The sequence below is a fragment of the Leuciscus leuciscus genome (assembly GCF_965113295.1).
Source record: "Leuciscus leuciscus genome assembly, chromosome: 18".
Classification (NCBI taxonomy): domain Eukaryota; kingdom Metazoa; phylum Chordata; class Actinopteri; order Cypriniformes; family Leuciscidae; genus Leuciscus; species Leuciscus leuciscus.
Genome location: NC_138742.1, coordinates 2,769,262 through 2,775,640, shown reverse-complemented (window position 1 = coordinate 2,775,640; position 6,379 = coordinate 2,769,262). Strand labels below are relative to the sequence as shown.

The 6,379-nt window shown below is 34.6% G+C and overlaps 1 long non-coding RNA gene across 1 annotated transcript in view; it reads left to right on the top strand.

Moving 5' to 3' along the window:
- The first annotated feature begins 5,244 nt into the window (after positions 1-5,244).
- The window catches only part of LOC309481163, a 16,355-nt gene continuing 15,220 nt past the window's right edge, over positions 5,245-6,379 (top strand). Inside the window, exon 1 of the long non-coding RNA XR_014199920.1 lies at positions 5,245-5,420. This is a non-coding gene — a long non-coding RNA (uncharacterized lncRNA). The remainder of the gene's footprint in view (positions 5,421-6,379) is intronic.

The following is a 6,379-nucleotide window of genomic DNA, read 5'->3' as shown; positions in this document are numbered from 1 at the left end:
TTCTGTCTAAATTGTTATTTTTTTGTCCACCCTGTTATTATTTTAGCCATTCTGTTATTATTCTGTCCACCCTGTTATTATTCTGTCTACTCTGTTATTATTATGTCCACCCTGTTATTATTCTGTCCACCCTGTTCCTGTTATTATTCCATTCACCCTGTTATTATTTTGTCCACTCTGTTATTATTCTGTCCACCCAGTTCCTGTTATTATTCCATTCACCCTGTTATTATTTTGTCCATCCTGTTATTATTCTGTCCACCCTGTTATTATTTTGTCCATCCTGTTATTATTCTGTCCACCCTGTTATTATTCTGTCCACCCCGTTATTATTCTGTCCACCCCGTTATTATTCTGTCCACCCCGTTATTATTCTGTCCACCCTGTTATTATTCTGTCCACCCTGTTATTATTTTGTCCACTCTGTTATTATTCTGTCCACCCAGTTCCTGTTATTATTCCATTCACCCTGTTATTATTTTGTCCATCCTGTTATTATTCTGTCCACCCTGTTATTATTTTGTCCATCCTGTTATTATTCTGTCCACCCTGTTATTATTCTGTCCACCCCGTTATTATTCTGTCCACCCCGTTATTATTCTGTCCACCCTGTTATTATATTGTCCATCCTGTTATTATTCTGTCCACCCTGTTATTATTCTGTCCACCCCGTTATTATTCTGTCCACCCCGTTATTATTCTGTCCACCCTGTTATTATTCTGTCCACCCTGTTATTATTCTGTCCACCCTGTTATTATTCTGTCCACCCCGTTATTATTCTGTCCACCCCGTTATTATTCTGTCCACCCCGTTATTATTCTGTCCACCCTGTTATTATTTTGTCCACTCTGTTATTATTCTGTCCACCCAGTTCCTGTTATTATTCCATTCACCCTGTTATTATTTTGTCCATCCTGTTATTATTCTGTCCACCCTGTTATTATTTTGTCCATCCTGTTATTATTCTGTCCACCCTGTTATTATTCTGTCCACCCTGTTATTATTCTGTCCACCCCGTTATTATTCCATCCACCCTGTTATTATTCTGTCCACTTTGTTATTATTCTGTCCACCCTGTTATTATTCCATCCACCCTGTTATTATTTAATCCATCCTGTTATTATTCTGTCCACTTTGTTATTATTCTGTCCACCCTGTTATTATTCCATCCACCCTGTTATTATTTAATCCATCCTGTTATTATTCTGTCCACTTTGTTATTATTCTGTCCACCCTGTTATTATTCTGTCCACCCCGTTATTATTCCATTCATCCTGTTATTATTCTGTCCACTTTGTTATTATTCTGTCCACCCTGTTATTATTCTGTCCACTCTGTTATTATTCTGTCCACTCTGTTATTATTCTGTCCACCCCGTTATTATTCTGTCCACCCTGTTATTATTCTGTCCACCCCGTTATTATTCCATCCACCCTGTTATTATTTAATCCATCCTGTTATTATTCTGTCCACTTTGTTATTATTCTGTCCACCCTGTTATTATTCTGTCCACCCTGTTATTATTCTGTCCACCCCGTTATTATTCCATCCACCCTGTTATTATTTAATCCATCCTGTTATTATTCTGTCCACTTTGTTATTATTCTGTCCACTCTGTTATTATTCTGTCCACTCTGTTATTATTCTGTCCACTCTGTTATTATTCTGTCCACCCCGTTATTATTCCATCCACCCTGTTATTATTTAATCCATCCTGTTATTATTCTGTCCACTTTGTTATTATTCTGTCCACTCTGTTATTATTCTGTCCACTCTGTTATTATTCTGTCCACCCCGTTATTATTCTGTCCACCCTGTTATTATTCTGTCCACTTTGTTATTATTCTGTCCACTTTGTTATTATTCTGTCCACCCCGTTATTATTCTGTCCACCCTGTTATTATTCTGTCCACTTTGTTATTATTCTGTCCACCCTGTTATTATTCTGTCCACCCCGTTATTATTCCATCCACCCTGTTATTATTTAATCCATCCTGTTATTATTCTGTCCACTTTGTTATTATTCTGTCCACCCCGTTATTATTCTGTCCACTCTGTTATTATTCTGTCCACTCTGTTATTATTCTGTCCACCCCGTTATTATTCCATCCACCCTGTTATTATTTAATCCATCCTGTTATTATTCTGTCCACTTTGTTATTATTCTGTCCACCCCGTTATTATTCCATCCACCCTGTTATTATTTAATCCATCCTGTTATTATTCTGTCCACTTTGTTATTATTCTGTCCACCCCGTTATTATTCCATCCACCCTGTTATTATTTAATCCATCCTGTTATTATTCTGTCCACTTTGTTATTATTCTGTCCACCCCGTTATTATTCCATCTACCCTGTTATTATTTAATCCATCCTGTTATTATTCTGTCCACTCTGTTATTATTCTGTCCACCCCGTTATTATTCCATCCACCCTGTTATTATTTAATCCATCCTGTTATTATTCTGTCCACCCTGTTATTATTCTGTCCACTCTGTTATTATTCTGTCCACTTTGTTATTATTCTGTCCACTTTGTTATTATTCTGTCCACCCTGTTATTATTTTGTCCATCCTGCTATTATTCTGTCCACCCCGTTATTATTCTGTCCACTTTGTTATTATTATGTCGACCCTGTTATTATTCTGTCCACTTTGTTATTATTATGTCGACCCTGTTATTATTCTGTCTACCCAATTATTCTGTCTACCCTGTTATTATTTTGGCCACTCTATTATTTTGTACATTCTGTTATTATTTTGGGAATTCTATTATTATATAGTCCATTCTGTTATTCTGTCCACCCTCTTATAATTCTCGCCACCCTGTTATTATTCTGTCCATTCTATAATTTTTTACATTCTGTTATTATTTTGTGAATTCTTTTATTATTTAGTCCACTGTTATTATTCTGTCTACCCTATTATTCTGTCCACTCTGTTATTATTTTGTGAATTATGTTATTATTTAGTCCATTCTGTTATTCTGTCCACCCTGTTATTATTTTGGTAATTCTCGTATTATTCTGTTCCCCGTTATTATTCTGTCCACTCTATTATTAGTAGTATTCCTTCCACCCTGTTATTATTTTGGCCATTCTATTATTATTCTGTCCATTCTGTTATTACTTTGTCCACCCTGTTAAGCATTTTTGTTACAATATATATATTTTTTAATCAGCAAAAGCATACTAATAATTCAGTGACAATGAAAATACACCTTAGTATTAATAATGCACTAAGTAAACAAAAACACATTTTAGACATTTGTATCTGAAACTAAACATGTTAAATTGTAAAATGCAAACAATTCATACACAATATTTATATTTTCTGATAATGTATTAACTACTATGCTCTTAAAGGGACAAAGGTGCATTTGAGTTGTCTAAGATAATGTACACAGTGCCCATAAATTACAATCATAAGTATTTGAAACTGTTGTTCATTAAATTGTCCCTAACCAGGTGGACATTTTTGATCTTCATTTTTTTTTTTTTAATAAATGGCTAAATTGATTTACCAGAGCTTGACCAAAATAATTTTTATAATGTTTTACTTTTACTTGACTCTATCATGACTACACAAAAATTACTTTTAAAACCTGTTTTATTTTCTACATTTTATGATGGCCATAAGGCACTGAATACCAGGAATGACCCACTAGCTAACGTTAAAGCCTCTGCTCTGCACATTTTCTCCTCACTCTAGGGTTCCTGAGGAAGATACACGGATCCTTGTATATAAATAGAAGCACAGTTTTCATTTATTTATTTGAAAAGCATTTCAGGATACTGGGTCATGTACAAAAAATTGTATTGTTCATATGAATGAAGAATGAGTCACACTGACACACTTGAACACACAAAAATCCTGTTCGTTTTCTTCTATGCATTTCTCCTTTGCTCGTTTCCTTTCTAATAAACCTGGCATTGTATAACTACTGCAAATATTTTTGTCTCTTACGAATTGCTTATGCTCTTATTGTAATTCACTTTGTAAACATTCTCAATCCATGAAGGACATTCATGCTTATCTTCAATGATTGACGATTCACCATTATTATTTCACCATATGACGTAGCATACAGTGTTTTCATTAACTTGCTTTCATATCTTTCTTGATCAAGGACAGTGGAGTTCATTTTCAAATGTGGGAGGAGTAAGATTTCAGCCTACACACTTTTGGTTCTGTCCATGTCTTTAACCACTCCGTCTCCAAATATGATCCTTTTTTGCGTTATTATGCGGAATAATCTTTATTGCGGAATAATGTTATATTCAATTCTTTGATTCGTCTGAAAATGACGAGGTCCCACCGAGATTTGAACTCGGATCGCTGGATTCAAAGTCCAGAGTGCTAACCATTACACCATGGGACCAGCGAAATATTAAATATTATAATATTAATATAATTAAAGAACGTAACATTACAGCAGCTGTTTTGGCAAATATAATCTTGGGTGAATTTAAGGGAAGATTAATTTTTCCCCAAAACATTATTTCAAACGTCACTTTTGAACATTCTTAAACAAGGCCTACATTTGACGAACGTCCAACTAAAATATATTAGAAAAAAGTTTTTTTCCCATGTTTTCTCTGACGTATTGAGAACGTTATTAAAGACTAAATTACTTTGCACGAGCATTCTGTTAACATTACAGGAATAACGTTTTGAGAGAATCTTGCCAGAACGTTTCTGTGATGGAAGGCCTCGTTTAAAACCCAAGAGCTCCACCACCTTCAGCTCAACATGTTTTATGCTTCATTATATTATTCATAAACTGTGATCACAACATCCCTCAATAATTCAGATCAAACGCTTAATCTGAGGTGAAAAGACAAGCTTGAAGAGTGTGAACGACCGTGAGGAGATGTTTAATTAATGGACAGACTTCACAATGTCACACTCTTAAAAATAAAGGTCTCACCTTTAATAACCTTTCCATTTGACAAAAGGTTCTTTAAATTATTTAAATGTTCTCCACACTAAGATTTTTTTATTTTTTTAAGAACTGATCACTGAAAGGTTCTTTGCGCAAAAAAAAAACAAACAAAAAAAAAAACTTTGAAACCTTATTTTGATTTGTATCACACTGATGTGGACTCAGTTTTACTAGCACTGAAACACTGGAATCTTCTTAAAGAGGATTTGAGCAAATCTGAGAAAACATCGTGACAGAACACACAACACAAACCACAGTGACGCAACATGTCTTTATTTATTCATACCATGAATAAAGCTCGTGAATCAGCCGCCCAGTGTGCGCCAGTAACCGGTCACACCACTAGATGGCAGTATAGATGAGACGATCACCACGTGTCTGGATCCTTTTACAGTCTGGAGACTGGAGACTGGAACAATCGGGACCCGGAGATGAAATCAGGAACTTTTATTCACATCAACCTGGAAATAATAGGGTAAGTAGCCCAGATAGTGCTGGGAGAAACGAAGCTTTTCGAAACTTTAATTCAATTTAATCAATTGCTTCTCAAAAAATGATTCACTGTTTCGAATCGTTCGACACGCGCTGGTCAGAACCGAGTAAATGCAGTGAAAGCTGAGCTCAAAAACACCGTTTACTAAACAATCTATTAAATAAAATTATCAAATTATCTGATAACATTAAATATGGTGTCTCTATAATATGTTTTTATTTTATTTTATTAAATATCAGGGCTTGTTTTGTGAGTTTGGTTAATCATGCCAATTAAGAGACTTTTAACTACAACTCTTCATTTTTATTATTCAATCAAATGTCATTACATGTCTACAAATTTATCAAACTGACCCGAAATCAGGTTTTTTAAAAATCATCATTCACAGAGATGAGAGATCATCGCCCTCTAACGGCGGACCAATGGCATTCCCAAACAGCGATGACGCAACAAAGCCTCGTTTACTGAAATCCAACTCCGAATCACTGATTCGGAACAAATGATTCGCAAAGGTTTCGAAGCTTCTGGAAACAGTTTGGCCATCACTAAACTATACATTATTTCGGTGTGTTCGACTTCGAAACATACAGTTTATTAAAAATGTTTTGCTTATGCGAGCGTTAGAGAAAAGATCAAGGGAATGTTCCGTTTTAGAATTTTGCAAACATTATCAGAACGTTATTTACTGTATTAACTTTTAAAAAATGTTAGACGAATTATGGCCTACCGACTAAAACGTTTCTGGCAAAAAATAAATAAAAATAAAAATAACATGAACTATGTTTTGTGCAAACGTTTTGAGAACGGTATTAAATATCTGACAACTTTAAATACACGTTTGTTTGTCACCGAAAGAACGTTTGTTTATAACTTTGGCAGAACTTTGCAACAAAATCATGTTTTAGTTTTAAAGTAGGCTATTATTCAATCAGTTTTGTCTC